Below are 19,784 nucleotides of genomic sequence, written 5' to 3' on the forward strand. Positions count from 1 at the left end.
CTATCGGGTACCCCTCTCCAGGATCCTGATTGGACACCAACTAGCTTGGTGCCGGTAGAACCCCGTGCTCAAGGTTGCGACCCTCCCAGTACCGCGCATGAAAGTACTGATCCGCCACAGACCAGCTCTGCACCTCCCTCTGAACAGAGGCAGTCCGACTTTGAAGCTATTGGGGCTCGTACTCGAAGCCATGATCTCCCCGACCCTTCACAGGGCAATCCAGGCCACACAGACTCTGACCAATGGCCAACCGCATGTAAGCGGACCAGCGACCCTCTACGATGGGAATCCAAACGGGTGCGACTCTTCCTTGTTCGGCGGCTGCGGACCAAAAGGTAGACCACAGCCTTCTAATCCTGCAGGAGGGAAGAATGTGATAAAAATGCTAACTTCCGGGAAGTTATGTCATCACTTCCTGTGAACTATGAACTGTGAACTATGAACTGTGTACATACCTCACTTCCTGTCATATGTCACTTCCTGTTGGACTGGTATAAATACTGGTCTGTTCAGTATTGTAAGAGGCTTCTACCAGAGGCATGGTAAAGACCTCTCTTGTATATAGTGTGTTTATAAGTTACTTAAAGCTTACTTTAAAGTTACTTGATGGTAAGTCTCCTTTTTCTTACATCAGAGTGAAAATGAAGAACCTAGCTAGGGTGTTTGTATGGTGGCCAGGTATCGATGGAGACATCGAAGACATGACCAAGAGCTGCCTAGGATGCCAGAAGGTCCAAAATGCTCCGCCACAGGCCCCTCTACATCCATGGGAGTGGCCCTCATCTCCCTGGCAAAGGGTGCACATCGACTTTGCTGGTCCATTTATGGACTCAATGTTCTTAATCGCAGTTGATGCACACTCCAAGTGGCCGGAGGTAATAAAGATGTCCTCCACCACCACGGAAAAAACCATCACAGTATTAAGGACCATATTTGCCAGGAATGGGCTGCCGGAGCAGATATGTTCTGATAATGGACCGCAATTTGTGTCCGAAGAATTCAGAAAGTTCTTAAAGAACAATGGGGTAAAGCACTACACGTCTGCCCCATACCATCCCGCCGCCAATGGATTGGCTGAAAGGTTTGTCCAGACCTTCAAGAAGGCCATAAAGGCCATGGGTAATGAAGACATAAAACTTCAGCACAAGGTGGATAACTTCTTATTTGCATATAGGAATACAACGCATATGGTTACTAACCAAACTCCCGCCATGATGTTCTACAATAGAAACCTAAGATGCCGGCTGGATTTGGTCAAGCCCAACATCCGAAGGGACGTGGAGAACCGGCAGTTTCAGGGCATGAATGAAAGGCCAACTAGGGCCTTCCAGATAGGCCAACCGGTTTTGGCCCGGGACTACCGTACCGAGAAATGGCAGCCTGGAACTATCTGCACACGATTAGGACCACTGATGTATACCGTGGACATCGGAGACAGCATAATAAGGCGCCATGCTGACCAAATCATCAAGTCATCCAAAAAGGGACAACCTACACCACCACTCTATACATCTAACGATGAAGTAGAGATACCCATATCTACCTCCGATCCGGTGATACTGGAGCCCGATGAACCCGACACTGGCCTTCAAGCCGAATCAGCCTTGCCAGAAGAACCTACTACACCACCAGAAACTACTACACCCCCGAGGCGTTATCCGGACCGAGTCAGGAAGCCTCCTGAGAGACTAACTTATAATTAATTAATACAGCAATGTATATTATTTTGCATATAACATGTAATTAATAATTACTTAAAATATGATGTACTAGTTAGCTAGAAGGGGAGGAATTGTGGTGTATGTGCCTTTAAGAGCAATTATGGTGTATGTGCCTTTAAGAGCCCCAGGTGTGCGTAATGCCGGTAATTGCCACTTGGGCTATATAAGCCTGTGTATTGTGTATATCCTTTAGAAACCCCCCCCCCAGACTTGCTTAGTAAATACCTATGAACCAACTCCTGTCTTCAGTGTCTTTATCTACACACGGACACTACAATAACACACTAGTAATACAGCAAAAACATACGACCGTGACAAGCAGCTGGTACCGGATCCAATCAAACAGATGGCTGGCATGCATGAACAGTTCTCTGGCTTCTGGCTTCTGGCCTCTCTCTCTCTCTGTAGGGCATTCGATGGTGAGCATGGGATCACTCTTAAAAGAGCGTTCGACCAGCTGTTCGGCTCTCCCTTCCACCGTCTGTGTGCAAGGCCTTTGGGGTGTCACTTTTTATTCTCTTTTTAGGGGTGGGCCTGAGGCCAAGTTATTGACAAGACCATTTAACCTATAGAGATTCCTCCAAAACTTCATCAACCAATGACAGCTTAAGTTCTTTGTCTTGGTGTTTGGAAGAAAGCCCTCCCCAAAAGAAGGTCTCATTATTTTATCCTTGTTTTTACATTTTGAAGGTTCCTCCATTGGAATCCATCTTATCTCTTTTTACTCTCTCCCCCTTAATCCAGCAAGTACAAGGCCCTGTCCCTCTTAATCATGGCCCCAGCCAGAGCTGTCGAACATTAATCAGTCGCTATCTCACCTTCATCTAGCAAATGGCCCATTCTAAGATGGATACCTTACCCTTCTCTATGTCTTTTCCTAATTAACTTTTAATTATCTTCACAAGCAGTTCGGCTAAACAAACTACAAATTCTATCTGTAGAGATTATAATATGGCTATTAGTAATAATGGAAGAAACATAGGCTGGGCCTTCACTGGCCAAATTAAAAATACATTAACAAAGTCAAAACCCTAACTTACAAACAACAGATAACAGAAGAACATAAGAACATAAGAAATAGGAGCAGGAGTAGGCCAATCGGCCCCTCGAGCCTGCTCCACCATTCAATAAGATCATGGCTGATCTGATCCTAACCGCCAATCTACTATCACAGAACCATCTCCTGAATCTAACAGAATTAGACACACAAAATAGGAGCAGGATCAGGCTACATGGCCCCTGGGCCCGCTCCGCTACCCACAGGGCCATGTCCGATCCGAACCTAGGCTCATGTCCAAATTCCTGCCCGCTCCCCGTAACCATTAATTCCCTTTACTTCTAGGAAACTGTCTATTTCTGTTTTAAATTTATGTAATGATGTAGCTTCTACAGCTTTTTGGGGCAGCATATTCCATGGACCTACCACCCTCTGAGTGAAGTAGTTCCTCCTCATCTCAGTTTTGAAAGAGCAGCCCCTTATTCTAAGACTATGCCCCCTAGTTCTAGTTTCACCCATCATCGGGAGCATCCTCCCCGCATCCACCTGATCCAACACCTTCACAATCTTTTCTGTTTCAATAAGATCGCCTCTCATTCTTCTGAACTCCAATGAGTAGAGTCCCAATCTACTCAACCTCTCCTCATATGTCCATCCCCTCATCCCCGGGATTAACCGAGAGAACCTTCTTTGTACTGACTCGAGAGCAAGTATGTCTTTTCTTAAGTATGGACACCAAAACTGCATGCAGTATTCCAGGTGTGGTCTCGCCAATACCTTGTACAACTGAAGCAATACCTCCCTATTTTTATATTCTATCCCCCTAGCAATGAAAGCCAACATTCCATTGGCCTTCTTAATCACTTGCTGCACCTGCATACTAACCTTTTGAGTTTCGTGCACCAGGACCCCCAGATCCCTTTGTACTTCAGTACTTTCAAGTTTCTTGCCATTAAGATAATAACTTGCTCTACGATTTTTCCTGCCAAAGCGCATAACCTCACACTTTCCAGTATTGTATTCCACCTGCCAAATCTCTGCCCAGTTACTTAGCCTGTCTATGTCCCCTTGCAGGTTTTTTATGTCCTCCTCACACACTACTTCCCCTCCCATCTTAGTATCATCTGCAAACTTTGATATGTTACACTCGGTCCCCTCCTCCAAATCGTTAATATAGATTGTAAAGAGTTGGGGACCCAGCACTGACCCCTGCGGAACACCACTAGTTACTGATTGCCATTCTGAGAATGAAACATTTATCCCAACTCTCTGCCTTCTGTTAGATAGCCAATCCTCTATCCATGCCACAATATTACCCCCAATCCCGTGATTTTTTATCTTAAGTAATAATCTTTTGTGTGGCACCTTGTCAAATGCCTTTTGGAAGTCTAATTACACTACGTCCACTGGTTCCCCTTTATCCACCCTATATGTTACTTCCTCAAAGAACTCCAGCAAATTTGTCAAACATGACTTCCCCTTCATAAAACCATGCTGACTTTGCCTATTAAATGATGATTATCCAAATGTCCTGTTACTGTCTCCTTAATAATGGACTCCAAAATTTTACCTACCACAGATGTTAGGCTAACCGGTCTATAGTTTCCAGCCTTCTGTCTACTGCCCTTTTAAATAAGGGTGTTACATTAGCAGTTTTCCAGTCTGCTGGGACCTTTGCTGAGTCCAGGGAGTTTTGGAAAATTATTACCAATGCATCCACAATCCCTACCGCCACTTCCCTCAAGATCCTAGGATGTAAGCCATCAGGTCCAGGTGATTTATCCGCCTTGAGTCCCATTATTTTACTGAGTACCACTTCCTTAGTGATTTTGATCGTGTTTAGCTCCTCCCCCCCTATAGCCCCCTGTTTGTCCAGCGTTGGGATATTCTTAGTGTCCTCTACTGTAAAGACTGATATAAAATATTCATTCAGTGTTTTTGCCATCTCCATATTTCCCACCATTAATTTCCCGGTCTCATCCTCTAAGGGACCAACATTTACTTTAGCCACCCTTTTTCTTTTTATATAACTATAAAAATTCTTACTATCTGTTTTGATATTTTTTGCTAATTTACTTTCATAACCTATCTTCCCTTTCTTAATCAATCTTTCTGTTATTTGTTGCTGTCTTTTAAAGTTTTCCCAATCCTCTATCCTCCCACTAGATTTGGCTACCTTATATGCCCTTGTTTTTAGTCGAATACTATCCTTAATTTCTTTACTTAGCCATGGATGGCTGTCTTTTCTTTTACACCCTTTTCTTCTCAGTGGAATATATTGTTTTTGGAAGTTGTAAAATAACTCCTTAAATGTACACCACTGATCATGTATCATCTTACCCTTTAATCTATTTTCCCAATCCACTCTACTCAATTCCGCTCTCATACCTCCATAGTCTCCTTTATTCAAGCTTAGCACGCTTGTTTGAGATCCAACCTTCTCACCCTCTAATTGAATATGGAATTCAACCATGTTATGGTCACTCATTCCAAGGGGATCCTTTACTAGGACATTTTTAATTAATCCTGTCTCGTTACACAGGACCAGATCTAAGGTTGCTTGCCCCCTGGTCGGTTCAGTTACATACTGCTCAAGAAACCCATCCCTAATGCACTCAATGAACTCATCCTCAAGGCAGCCCTGCCCAATTTGATTTGTCCAATTAATATGATAGTTAAAATCCCCCATAATTATAGATGTTCCCTTATTACAAGCCTCAACTATTTCCTGATTGATACTCCGTCCAACAGAGTTGCAACTGTTCGGAGGCCTATAGACTACGCCCACTAATGTTTTTTTCCCCTTATTATTCCTTACCTCCACCCAAACTGTTTCATTATCCTGATCTTTTGACCCAGTATCATTTCTCTGTATTACAGTGATTCCTTCCTTTATTAACATAGCCACCCCACCTCCCCTTCCTTCCTGCCTGTCCTTCCTGATCGTTAAATAACCTGGTATGTTTAATTCCCAGGCATTGTCACCCTGCAGCCATGTTTCTGTAATGGCCACAAGATCATACCCATATGTAGTTATTTGTGCCATTAACTCGTCTATTTTGTTACGAATGCTACGTGCATTCAGATAGAGAACTTTCAAATATGTTTTGTGACACTTAGTTCCTGCTTTTGCCCTTTTTATTACTTTACCTTCTGCCCCTTCCTGACACGCTCTGGTTTTTAATTTCCCCACTGCTACTTAAGTCTATGACCTTCTCTGTTGTCATTTTTATTATTTGCTCTCTAGGAACCTCCCCCCCACTAGTTAGTTTAAAGCCCTCTCTACAGCCCTAGTTATATTATCCGCCAGGGCTCTAGTCCCAGCACTGGCCAAGTGAAGCCCATCCCAACGGTACAGCTCCCTCCTGCCCCAGTACTGGTGCCAGTGTCCCAGGAAGCAAAACCCATTTCTCCCACACCAGTCTTTGAGCCACACATTTAACTCTCTAATTTTATTTGTAGTAGCCAAATTCGCTCGTGGCTCAGGTAATAATCCAGAGATTATTACCCTTGAGGTTCTGTTTTTTAATTTGAACTCTAGCTGCTGATACTCCTTTAACAGAACCGGCTTCCTAGTCCTATCTACGTCGTTTGTACCAACATGGACCACGACAACTGGATCCACCCCCTCCCACTGCAAGTTTCTTTCCAGCCCAGAGGAGATGTCCTTAACCCTGGCACTGTGTAGGCAACACAGCCTTCGGGACTCTCGCTCTCAGCTGCAGAGAACTCTATCTATCCCCCTAATAATACTATCCCCTACCACTACAACATTTCTATTTACTCCCCCCTCTTGAATGGCACCCAGTTCCACGGTGCTGTGGCCAGGTTGCTCATCCTCCCTGCAGTCCCTGCTCCTGTCCCCACAGGGAGTAAGAACCTCGAACCTGTTGGACAAGAGCAAGGGCTGCGGCTCCTCCAGCTCTACCTCCTGGATCCCCGTACCTGCCTCACTCATAGTCACACTGTCCTGTCCCTGACCATGGGCTATATCTGAATTAATTAACTTCAAAGGTGTGACCACCTCCTGATACACAGAGTCCAGGTACTTCTCCCCCTCCCTGGCGTGTTGCAGTGTCTGAAGCTCAGACTCCAGCTCATCAACATGGAGCTGGAGTTCCTGTAGCAGCAGACACTTGTCACAGACGTAATCACCGTGAGCCTCAATGGGGTTCACCGGCTCCCACATCTCGCAACAGTAACACATCACCTGCTCCATTCTATGTAATTGATTAAATTTTTTATTGTTAGTTATGGACACCCTCTGCCCGATTTTAGATGCTGGTATCCCCTTTAATTAATTGGATTTAAATTAAATCAATCCCTCTAGTTACACCAGTTAAATGGTTTACCAACAGTCACTCTGCACCAGAAAGGCCTTATTAACTACAACCCACAGAGTTAAAGTTTGAAAAGAGCACCTAACACCCCACTTACCCAAACTCACAGCACTCTTTGATGACTCGCACTCAGTGCTTGCTCGCACTAAGACTGGTCTTTTTATACTGTTTGTTTGTTTACAGCCAAATGAGTCACCCCTGCTGATTGGTTAGAAAACTGGTTTCCACTGCCTGCTGTGCCAATTTACTCCTACTGCAGTGTAACCTTGTTTTACTCTTCTTAAACCAACAGAATCCCAAATATTTAACTTTTCCCCTTTATTAAACTGCTTAAGTAATCTTATCAAGAATGATTTAAAGAGAAATAACAATTAAAGAACTCTCACACTTACCCAAACTCACGGCACTCTTTGATGACTCGCCTGGCAGGACCATCCTATGGGCCCCCATGTGGAATGTTTATGTTTCACCTAATCTAACTGATTAAAAAGACTGTCTCAAATTCTAATGCAAGCTTCCCAGGAAAACGAAACTTATTTAAAAGCCATATACATTTTTAGGCACCCCTAATTTCTAACATACATCATTCCTGCCATCCCAGGTATCAGTTTGGTGAATCTTCACTGCACTCCCTCCAGGGCAAGAACATCCTTCCTCAGATAAGGCAACCAAAACTGCATACAATACTCAAGGTGTGGTCTCACCAAAGCCCTGTACAACTGCAGCAAGACATCCTTGCTCCTGTACTCGAATCCTCTCACTATGAAGGCCAACATACCATTTGCCTTCTTAACCGCTTGCTGCACCTGCATGCTTACCTTCAGTGACTGGTGCACAAGGACACCCAGGTCTCGTTGCACTTCCCCTTCTCCCAATCTATGGTCGTTCAGATAATAATCTGCCTTCCTGTTTTTGCCACCAAAGTGGATAACCTTGCATTTATCCACATTATACTGCATCTGCCATGCATCTGCCGAATCACCCAACCTGTCCAAATCATACTGGAGTTTCTTGGCATCCTCCTCGCACACACGCCCACCCAGCTTTGTGTCGTCTGCAAACTTGGAGATATTACATAGAAACATAAACATAGAAACATAGAGATAGGAACAGGAGTAGGCCATTCGGCCCTTCGAGCCTGCTCCGCCATTCAATGAGATCATGGCTGATCTTCGTCTGAGATCATAGCTGATCTTACCAGTTCAGTACCCCGTCCCCGCCTTTTCTCCGTAACCCTTAATCCCCTTAGCCTTCAGAAATATATCCAATTCTCTCTTGAAAATATTTATTGAATTAGCCTTCACAGCCCTCTGTGGCAGGGAATTCCACAGGCTCACCACTCTTTGAGTGAAGAAATTTTTCCTCATCTCTGTTTTAAATGATTTGCCCGCTATTTTTAGACTGTGGCCCCTGGTTCTGTGCTCCCCGGCCATTGGAAACATTCTCTCTGAATTCAGCCTGTCCAGGCCTGCCATAATTTTATATGTTTCGATGAGATCCCCTCTCAATCTTCTAAACTCCAGTGAGTACAAGCCCAAACTATTTAATCTCTCTTCGTAGGTCATTCCCGCCATTCCAGGTATCAGCCTGGTGAATCGCCGTTGCACTCTTTCCATGGCAAGAACATCCTTCCGCAGATGGGGCGACCAAAACTGTACACAATACTCCAGATGCGGTCTCACCAGCACCTTGTACAGCTGTAGTAAGGTATCCCTATTCCTATACTCGAACCCCCCTGATATGAAAGCCAACATACCATTTGCCTTCTTAATCGCCCGTTGCACCTGCATGCTCTCCTTCAGTGACTGGTGCACAAGAACACCCAGGTCCCTCTGCACTTCCCCATCTCCCAATCTATTGCCATTTAGATAATAATCTACCCTCCTGTTTTTACCCCTAAAGTGGATAACCTCGCATTTATCCACATTATAGTGCATCTGCCACGTATCCGCCCATTCCCCCAACCTGTCCAAATCGCACTGTAGCCTCCTGACATCCTCATCAGAGCCCACCCCTCCTCCTAGTTTAGTGTCGTCAGCGAATTTGGAAATATTGCATCCAATTCCCTGATCCAGATCATTTATATATATTGTGAACAGCTGGGGTCCCAGGACAGATCCTTGCGGCACCCCGCTGGTCACTGCCTGCCACTCCGAAAACGAGCCGTTTATTCCAACTCTCTGTTTTCTATCCGCCAGCCAGTTCTCTATCCACGTTAATACTTTGCTCCCAATCCCATGAGCCTTAATTTTGCATGATAATCTTTTGTGTGGGACCTTATCGAAGGCTTTCTGGAAGTCAAGTTCCCTCGTCTAGATCATTAATATATATTGTGAATAGCTGGGGTCCTAGCACCAATCCCTGCGGTACCCCACTAGTCACTGCCTGCCACTCGGAAAAAGACCTGTTTATTCCAACTCCTTGCTTCTTGTCTGCCAACCAGTTCTTTATCCAAGTCAGTACCTTACCCCTAATCCCATGTGCTTTAATTTTACACGCTAATCTCTCATGCGGAACCTTATCAAAAGCCTTCTGAAAGTCCAAATACACCACATCCACTGGATCTCCCTTATCTAGAGGAAATGTCCCTGATTTCCCACATAGTGCAGGAGGAGCATGCCACAGGGCCGAGCTAACCCTTTAATTAATTCAAATTAAATTAAATCAAATCAATACCACTAATTACACTACAATTAAATGATATACTCAAGGGCCCTTGTTTACTAGCACTCCCTTCTACACAACAGAGACCCTAGAAACTATAAACCACAAAAATTAAGTTTGGAAAAAAGCGAGAAAGTGAGAATTACTCACCAACCAATCACTTTCCTGCTTTCTGGTGATATCACACTTCAATTACTTTTTACTTCTCTCTCTCCCCGCTCCTTAAATCCTTGGTCTCTGCGCTCAGTCTCCACCCAGGGCCATTCTCGCTGTTGCCGCTGGTGAGTCTGGGCCACTCTCTCTCTCCCCGCTCTTTAAATCCTCGGTCTCTGCGCTCAGTCTCCACCCAGGGCCGCTCTCGCTGCTGCCGCCGGTGAGTTCCAAGGAAAACAAACCCAGCCTATCCAGTCTTTCCTCATAGCTAAGATCCTCCACTCCCGGCAGCATCCTTGTAAATCTCTTCTGTACCTTCTCCAGTGCAATCACATCTTTCCTGTAATGTGGTGACCAGATCTGCACACAGTACTCTAGCTGAGGCCTAACTAGTGTTCTATACAGTAGAAGCCCTGCTCTTATATTCTATGTCGCGGCTAATAAAGGCAAGCATTCCGTATGCCTTCTTAATCACCTTATCTACCTGGCCTGCTGCCTTCAAGGATCTGTGGACATGCACTCCAAGGTCCATTTGTTCCTCTACACTACTCAGTGTCCTACCATTTAATATTTAATGGCCCAGAACTTCGGGTCTCCACACATAGGGTACTCACCCGTAGGCCCAATGGAAGTGTCGGTTTTCTGCATGCACTGCGCATGCGCGGGAAACCGGCACTTCCGTTCCCCTGAAAGAAGGGGTTCAGAGTTTGAACGCATGTGCAGGAGAGGCTGCGTGTGCACATCGAACTTACGTTTTCTTTGCAGGTTTTCCCAGGAGGGTAAGTCTGCAGAAGTTAGACATTTAAAAAGCAGTCGCAAGGCCTGCTTTTGACAAGGTAAGTGGTGAATTAATTAAAATTAAAACATTTTTTCCACAGGTTTATTATTTTTAAATACTTTAAAGAAAGGTAAGTTTATTTTTAGCCCCGTTAGAAAATAAAATTATTTTTTTCAAAAATTTAAATTATTGTTTAAATTAGTTTTTTCATGTAAGTTATAGTTGATTTAAAAAATGTGATGTGTTTTTAAATTTTATTTGAAGATTTAGTGATGTTTTGGGGCCCGTAGTATTTCTAAGTTTGACAGCCCTTCCTGTCAAATTTATGAATGGAGCATTCCGTGCTCCGATTGGCTCCCCATGGCCCACGTGATCCCAGGGGACGCATCGAACTAACTGTGCCCCTGGGATACGCAAGCACTGTGCGCCGGCAGTTGGAGCAGGTCCAGGATCAGAATTCCACAGGGGTCCACAACTCAACGGCCGGCACGCTAGGTAAGTGCAGGTCGGGGGCTTACACCCGCAGGAAGCCCCCAACCCAAATTTCTGGGCCAATGTGTATTCCCTTTCCTTGCTAGCTCTCCCCAAATGCATTACCTCACACTTCTCTGGATTGAATTCCATTTTCCACTGTTCTGCCCACCTGACCAATTTATTGATATCTTCCTGCAGTCTACAGCTTCCTTCTTCAGTATCAACCACACAGCCAATTTTGCTATCATCTGCAAGCTTCTTAATCATACCCTCTATATTCAAGTCTCGATCATTGATATATACCACAAAAAGCAAGGGACCTAGTACTGAGCCCTGCGGAACCCCACTGGAAACAGCCTTCCAGTCACAAAAACACCCATCAACCATTACCCTCTGCTTCCTGCCTCCGAGCCAGTTTTGAATCCAACTTGACACTTTGCCCTGGATCCCATGGGCTTTTAACTTCGTGACCAGTCTGCCATGTGGAACCTTATCAAAAGCCTTGCTAGAGTCCATATACACTACATCAAATGCACTACCCTCATCTACCCTCCTTGTTACCTCCTCAAAAAATTCAATCAATTTGTCAGACACGACCTTCCTTTAACAAATCCGTGCTGACTATCCTTGATTAATCTGTGTCTTTCTAAATGAAGATTTATCCTGTCCTTCAGAATTCTTTCCAATAATTTTCCCACCACCGTGATTAGGCTGACTGGCTTGTAATTACTTGGTCTATCCTTTTCTCCCTTTTTAAACAAGGGTACCACATTAGCAGTCCTCCCGTCCTCCGTCACCACACCTGAAACCAGAGAGGATTGGAAAATGATGGTCAGGGCCTCTGCTATTTCCTTTTTTGCTTCGCTTAACAGGCTGGGATATATTTCATCTGGGCCTGGAATTTATCTACTTTTAAATCTGCTAAACCCCTTAATACTTCCTCTCTCACTATGTTTATTTCATCTAATATTTCACACTCTTTCTCCTTTATAGCAATGTCTGCTTTGCCCCTCTCCTTTGTGAAAACAGACGCAAAGTATTCATTAAGAAACCTACCGACGTCTCCCCCCTCCACAAACAGATTACCCTCATGATCTGAAATAGGCTTTACCCTTTCATTAGTTATCCTCTTACTCTTAATATATTTGTAAAACATCTTTGGGTTTTCCTTGATTTTACTTGCCAAGAATTTTTCATGCTCTCTCTTTGCTTTCCTAATATCCATTTTAATTGCACCCCTGCACTTTCTCTACTCCTCTAAAGATTCTGGAGTATTTAGCCCTCGGTATCTGTCATACGCCTCCCTTTTTTTCTTTATCCTACCCTGTATGTCCCTAGACATCCGGGGGCTCTAGATTTGTTAGTCCTGTTGAGGCTGCCGCGGAACACGAATGGAGGCCGAACCGATCTGAGGAACACATGGCTTTTTATTACATTCTCTTGAGAGATGGCTGCCCCAGCTCTTCTCTCTGCTAAACCTGAAAACAGAATGAGGGCGACGCCCGTGCTTTTGTGTACACACTGAGGGCGATGCCCGCTCCTTTGTCATGCCTTAAAGGCAGCATGCTTCTTCAAGGCAAGGTGCCCGATTTATTGTCCACGGACGGAAAAGTGGATTGCGCCTGTTTAGGTGGCGATCCGCCACACAGCTCCCCCCAGAATCCGCTTAGGAGGTGTGGATGAGACGGTGCGGCAGTCTGATGGGCCGGCCGGAGCGGCTCTTGTAGGACGCCGGTGGACGTGGAACGGCCGGGCGTGGAGCAGCCGAGTGTACTGGCTTGAGGGCAGGTCGGCCACATGGCGGTGGACGAGCTACTGGGACCTGCTCACCGGGCTCCGAGTGTGCTAGCTTGAGTCGGTCAACCGACACTTTTTCAGTCCTGTCGCCCACTTGTAGGGCGAAAAATTTGTCCCCAGCCTGTAGCACTTTGTAGGGCCCGTCGTACGGGGGTTGAAGGGGTCCGCGGTGGGCGTCGTGCCGGACGAAAACGAACCGTGCCTGGTGCAGGCTTAGCGGGACGTGTGAGGTGGATTCGCCGTGCCGGGCAATGGGCACCGGGGCGAACTGTAGCGCCGGTGAGGCGAAGTCGTGGCGTTGCTGGTCGGCTGACCAGGGTGTCGTGGCGGTGGGCAGGAACTCGCCGGGTACGCGCAGTGGCTGGCCGTACACGAGCTCTGCTGCCGATGCGTGGAGGTCTTCTTTAACCGCGGAGCGCAGGCCGAGGAGGACCCACAGGAGTCGGTCGGTCCAGGCGCCGTCCTGGAGGCTGGCTCGAAGAGATGCCTTCAAGGATCTGTGGAACCGCTCACACAGTCCATTGGCTTGGGGGTGGTACGCTGTGGTGCGGTGAATGGTCACCCCGAGATTGCGTACGATGGCGGTCCAGAGTTCAGAGGTAAATTGCGGACCTCTGTCCGACGTCATGTCAGAGGGGACGCCGAACCGTGCGACCCAGGTGCTGACGAAGGCTCTGGCGATGTCGGCGGTGGCGGTAGAGGTCAGTGGAATTGCCTCGGGCCAGCGCGTGGTGCGGTCGACGATTGTCAGCATGTGCGTGTGGCCTTGCGACGGCGGCAGGGGCCCGATGATGTCCACGTGGATGTGGTCGAATCTACGTGAAGGGACGGTGAACTCCTCGAGGGGTGCTTTCGTGTGTTGCTGCACCTTGGCAGGCTAGGCAGGAGTTGGCCCAAGTACGCACATCCTTGCGAAGGCCGCGCCAGACAAAGTGGTTGGCTACCAATTTGATGGATGCGCGGGCGCCGGGGTGGGAGAGGTTGTGGAGAATCTCGAATACCCGGCGGCGCCAGGACGCTGGGACGACGGGCCGAGGTTGAGATAGGGATATGTCGCACTTGACCGTGACTGCGGTTGGGCCGCAGGCGACGTCGGCCAGGCGTAGCCCTGGTAGGTTGGTAGGTGCGGAGAGCAGATCAGGGTCCGTGAGCTGGTCTGCTGCGAGTTGAGCGTAGTCGACTGCCAGGTGTGCGGTGTGGATGGCGGGGCGGGAGAGGCAGTCGGCTACCACGTTGTCTCGGCCGGAGATGTGTTGGATGTCCGTGGTGAACTCGGACACTGCCGCGAGCTGGCGCTGCTGCCTGGCGGACCAGGGGTCGGTTGTCTTTGCCATTGCGAATGTCAGGGGTTTGTGGTCGACAAACGCAGTGAAGGGGTGGCCCTCCAGCAAAAACCGAAAATGGCGGACTGCCAGGTACAGCGCGAGGAGCTCACGGTCGAAGGTGCTGTACTTGACCTCCGGGGGGCGTAGTTGGCGGCTGAAGAAGGCAAGTGGTTGCCAGGCGCCGTCGACCCACTGCTCATACACGGCGCTGACCGCGTGGTCGGAGGCGTCCGTGGTGAGCGCTACTCTGGCATTGGGCCGTGGGTGCACGAGCAGGGTGGCGTCGGTGAGCGCGGTCTTGGTGGAGTTGAAGGCGGCTGATACATCTGCCGTCCATTCGACCGCCATCTTGCCGCTCCTGCCCCAGAGGGCTTCATACAGGGGCCTCATGAGGGACGCCGCTTTGGGGATGACGCGGTTGTAGAAATTCACCATCCCGAGGAACTCCTGGAGTCCTTTGATGGTGGTGGGGCGGGGAAATTGCTGGACGGCCTGCACCTTGGTGGGCAGGGGAATGGCCCCAGCATGGGTGATGTGGTGGCCGAGGAAGTCGATCTTGTCCAGGCCGAACTGGCACTTGGCTGGGCTGAGGATGAGCCCGTGGTCGCTGAGGTGCCCGAACAGGATGCGAAGGTGTTTGAGGTGTTCCTGCTTGGAGGAACTGGCTACCAGGATGTCATCCAGGTAGACGAACAGGAACTTCAGGTCCCGAAGGACCGAGTCCATGAGCCGTTGGAATGCCTGGGCCGCGTTTTTGAGGCCGAAGGGCATCCGCAGGAACTCGAAAAGCCCGAAGGGGGTGATTACGGCCGTCTTGGGGACGTCCGCGGGGTGGACGGGGACTTGGTGGTAGCCGCGCACCAGGTCGACTTTGGAAAAGACTGAGCGGCCGGCCAGTCTAGCCGAGAAGTCCTGAGTGTGCGGCACGGGGTACCGATCGGGGGTGGTGGTGTCGTTGAGGCGGCGGTAATCCTCGCAGGGGCGCCAACCCCCGCCTGGTTTGGGGGCGATGTGGAGTGGGGAGGCCCAGGGACTGTTGGAGCGGCGGATGATGCCGAGCTGTTCCATAGTAGCAAACTCGGTCCGCGCGATCTCCAGTTTGGCCGGGTCCAGCCTGCGGGCGTGGGCGTACACTGGGGGGCCTGTGGTGGGAATGAAGTGTTCCACCCCGTGTTTGGCGACCTCCGCGGAGAAGGTCGGGTTGGTGAGGGCCGGGAATTCGGCCAGGAGTGCCGAGTAGTCATCCGTGGCCCGGGCGTGGCACTGTGACGCCATGTCGGCGGGTTGACGGGGGGCCATGGCGCCCAGGATGGGGGACATGGTGTTCATGTCCACGAGGCGGTGTCGAGGGATGTCTACCAGTAGGCCGTGGGCGCACAGGAAATCTGCGCCGATGAGAGGGGAGAGTACCTTGGTAGTGATGAACTCCCATCGGTAGCGGCGACCAGCGAGGTTGAGGGTGACTGTGCGGGTGCCGGATGTCCGAGCCGTTAGCGGCAGCCAGCGCCTGTCCTCGTTCGCCCTTTTGGATGTCGAGGGCGGAGGCCGGGATGATGCTGTGCTGAGCTCCAGTGTCGCACAGGAACCAGCGGCCGGTTTTGTCATCCGTGACGTACAGCAGGGAGCCTGCGTGGCCCACGGCCATCGCGGGGGCTGGTACGGGGGTGGACATGAAGGAGCAGGGAGGTGTGCACCATGGTGCCCTGGCGCCGAACTGTGCGTGGTAGTAACAGTAGCCCGGGTTTGTGGGGCGCGAAGGCCCCGTGGGCCCCGTGGCTGGGCCTTGTGGCCGCGTGGTGGCCGGTGAGGGGCACGCCCAGGCTGTGGCTGCCAGGTCCAGAGCGACGTCGCGGCTGGAGTGAGCGGACAGCAGCTTGTCGGCCTCGTCGGCCAGGGCTTCTAGGTCCGTGAGGCCGGACGCCACGATCGCTGGGCGGATGCTGGGAGGTAGCTGGCGGATGAACAGCGTGCGGAAGAGGGACCCGGGTGGGCTCTCGTCGGTGAGTGAGAGCATGTGCGAGAGGAGGTCTGACGGTGAGGCGTCACCGAGGCCTGGAAGGTTGAGGAGGCGGCAGTTTCGCTGGTATGTCGAGGTCGTAAATTTTTTAAGGAGCGCGGCCTTAAGATGTGCATACTTGCCCTCCTCTGGTGAGTTCTGCAGCGCTATCCAAACCTTCGTGACTGTGGAGCTACCGAATGATGCGACGAGGTAGTCATACTTTGTCCCATCTGTGGTGATGTGTCGCAGCCGGAATCGGGACTCAGCTTGGAGGAACCAGGCTTCGGGCTGGTTTTCCCAAAACTCCGGCAGTTTCACGGAAACTGTGTTCGTGTCCGCCATTGCAGTGCTCGGAATACGTTCTGAGCGTCGGGGTCACCAATGTTGAGGCTGCCGCGGAACACGAATGGAGGCCGAACCGGTCTGAGGAGCACATGGCTTTTTATTACATTCTCTTGAGAGATGGCTGCCCCAGCTCTTCTCTCTGCTAAACCCGAAAACAGAATGAGGTCGACGCCCGCACTTTTGTGTACACACTGAGGGCGACGCCCGCTCCTTTGTCATGCCTTAAAGGCAGCATGCTTCTTAAAGGCAAGGTGCCCGATTTATTGTCCACGGACGGAAAAGTGGATTGCGCCCGTTTAGGTGGCGATCTGCCACACACACACCTTTTTTCTTTAAGGGCACATGCTTGGTCTGAACCCTCCGGATCTCCTCCTTGAAGACTCCCACTGCTCTGACACTGATTTACCTTCAAGTAGCTGTTTCCAGCCCACTATGGCTAAATCCCCTCTAAGCTTAGCAAAATTTGCTTTTCCCCAATTTAGACATTTTATTCCTGTCCTTTCCTTGTCATTTTCCATAACTACCTTAAATCTAACTGAATTATGGTCACTAGCACCAAAATGCTCCCCCACTGATACGCCTTCTACCTGCCCAGCTTCATTCCCTAAAACTATGTCCAGAACCGCCGCCTCCCTTGTTGGGCTTGCTACACACTGGCTAAAAAAGTTCTCCTGGATGCATTTTAGGAATTCCGCACCCTCTATACCCTTCACACTAATTTGATCCCAGTTAATATTGGGGTGGTTGAAATCCCCTACTATTACTGTCCTATAGTTTTTGCACTTCTCAGAAATTTGTCTACATATTTGCTCTTCTATCTCTCTCTCACTGTTTGGGGGTCTATAGTACACTCCCAGCAGTGTGATCGCCCCTTTTTTTGTTTTTCAATTCGACCCATATGGCCTTGTTTGATGATCCCTCCAACATATCATCCCTCCTCACAGCTGTAATAGTTTCTTTAATCAATACCGCGACCCCCCCTCCCTTTTTACCTCCCCCTCTATCCCATCTGAAAATCCTGTAACCAGGAATGTTGAGCTGCCATACCTGCCCCTCTTTCGGGCACGTCTCTGTAATAGCTATAATATCATGGTCCCAAGTATCTACCTGTGTACTCAGCTCATCTGCCTTGTTCGCTATACTCCTTGCATTAAAGTATATACCATTTAGTACAGGCAAACCTCCTTGTTGACTACTATCTAGCCCTTGATTCCCCTGTCCTTCCAATTTACTTTCTATGTTTTTGTTTTCCAATTCCAGTTTTTCTTCCCTCCCTACTGACTCTATTCTTAGGTTCCCATCCCCCTGCCAAGCTAGTTTAAACCCTCCCCAACAGCACTAGCAACACCCCCCTCCCCCACCGCGAGGATATTGATCCCAGCTCTGTTGCGTTGCAACCCGTCTGACTTGTACAGGTCCCACCTCCCCCAGAAACTGTCCCAATGCCTCAGGAATCTAAAGCCCTCCCTCCTGCACCATCCTTCCAGACATGCATTCATCTGCTCTATCCTCCTATTTCTGGACTCACTAGCACGTGGCACCGGGAGTAATCCGGAGATTACCCTTACATAAAGGGCACTTACCCTTACATAATGGGCAAAAGTACCAAAGGGGAAATGAGGAGAATTTTTTTTAAAAAGCGAGTTGTTATGATCTGGAATGCACTGCCTGAAAGGGTGGTGGAAGTAGGTTTAATAATTAATTTCAAAAGGGAATTAGCTACATACTTGAAAAGGCAAGATTTGCAGAGCAATGAGGAAAGGCATAGTTGAAGGTTTCAGTGGCAATGGGGGTGAGATAGGAGCAGAAGCAGGTGATGTAGACTAACAGTCATGTAACAATAGACCTACAGTTATAATATGCTGAGCCATATTACGTGAAGTGATTAGGGTTCCAACTGGAAATCTTTGGAAAAGCAGTACTGTAAACATCTAATTTACACTATCATCGGCTTGCCTTTCTCCTACAGATTTCAAAGTATTTGCCAAAATACTTGTACTGCTTGCCTCCACTCTAGTCAATCTGGAACCAGTAGATTTGTTAAATATTACTTTTCTTTTGACTCTGCAAGTCATTCTGTCTCCTGTTTGGCTAGAATTCTAAGGGCTAGAAATTTGGTAGCGCCCTGGTTGGGGCACTAACTTTTGAAAAGTAGAAAAAGTAGTGATTCTCTCCTGCTGGGAAATTCAGCTTTAGCGCTCCAAGAGGGAAGTGGAGTGCTAAATCAAGCGCTAACCACTTCTCTTAGGGCGCTAAAGTCGGGGAACGGGGCGGTAGCGGCAGAGCACTGAACAATTTGGAGCGCATTGTAAACGGCGTCATAGGCTTAAAGGGAAGGGCCAATGATGGTGCACAACCTACATGTCGGCAGTTCTATGATGCAAGGCAGCCTGTGCGACTGCCATTACAGCCCCAAACACTCTCACAAAGTGGAGGGCTTGGACATCTTGCAGCAATGAAACATCAAAAACTTTGAGCAGGCACCAGGCTGGTGCAAATAATAAAGGTTGGCTGACCTGAAAACCATTTCCTTTAATTAGCTCCCCAAGCCAAGTTGACAACACCCCCTCTTCCTACTGTTGTTCACGCCCGGCGATACAGCAGAGGGGCAGGAGGCAATTTCACATCTGTGGCGATAACAGGGCGCTGTGCGCTTTATGACATCACAATCTGCGAGGCACTAGAGGTCGAGGCGGTAAGAGTTAGCGCCAGAGCTAAACCGGCACTGAAGTTCGCGGGCATTGCTGCATTCGCCGCGCCCGGTCAATAACTCCTTAGCGCCCCCCTCAGGCGCTAACGGGAGGTGCTAATCAACTGAATTTCTCCCCCAAGTTCCCCATCAGCTGATATTTCCCCAAATGGTGAATGTTTCTGAAGTTATTCCTTGCATATTTTCCAAGAAATCTAGCATGGCTCGTATTTTATAAATTGGGCCATTGATGTATGTAGGCAGTGTGATTATTGGAAAAAGTTACATTTCCTCTTTCTTTCATTTACATTAGATACACATCCCATTACTTTTGAGACATGTCTGTGGCACCAGAAGTGAAGGCCATTCCATTTGGCCTCTCTGATTATTGCTTTATCACCCTGCCATTACATCTTCTTCATTCCTTCAATTTTGATTGTTTAATATTCAGCTAGTTGTAACTGTATCTTTTTCCTATTGTATATATTTATCCCAACTTAGT

The sequence above is a fragment of the Somniosus microcephalus genome, chromosome 4 (genome assembly GCF_052327205.1).
Source record: "Somniosus microcephalus isolate GS21.2 chromosome 4, FLI_Smic_1.0, whole genome shotgun sequence".
NCBI classification, from domain to species: domain Eukaryota; kingdom Metazoa; phylum Chordata; class Chondrichthyes; order Squaliformes; family Somniosidae; genus Somniosus; species Somniosus microcephalus.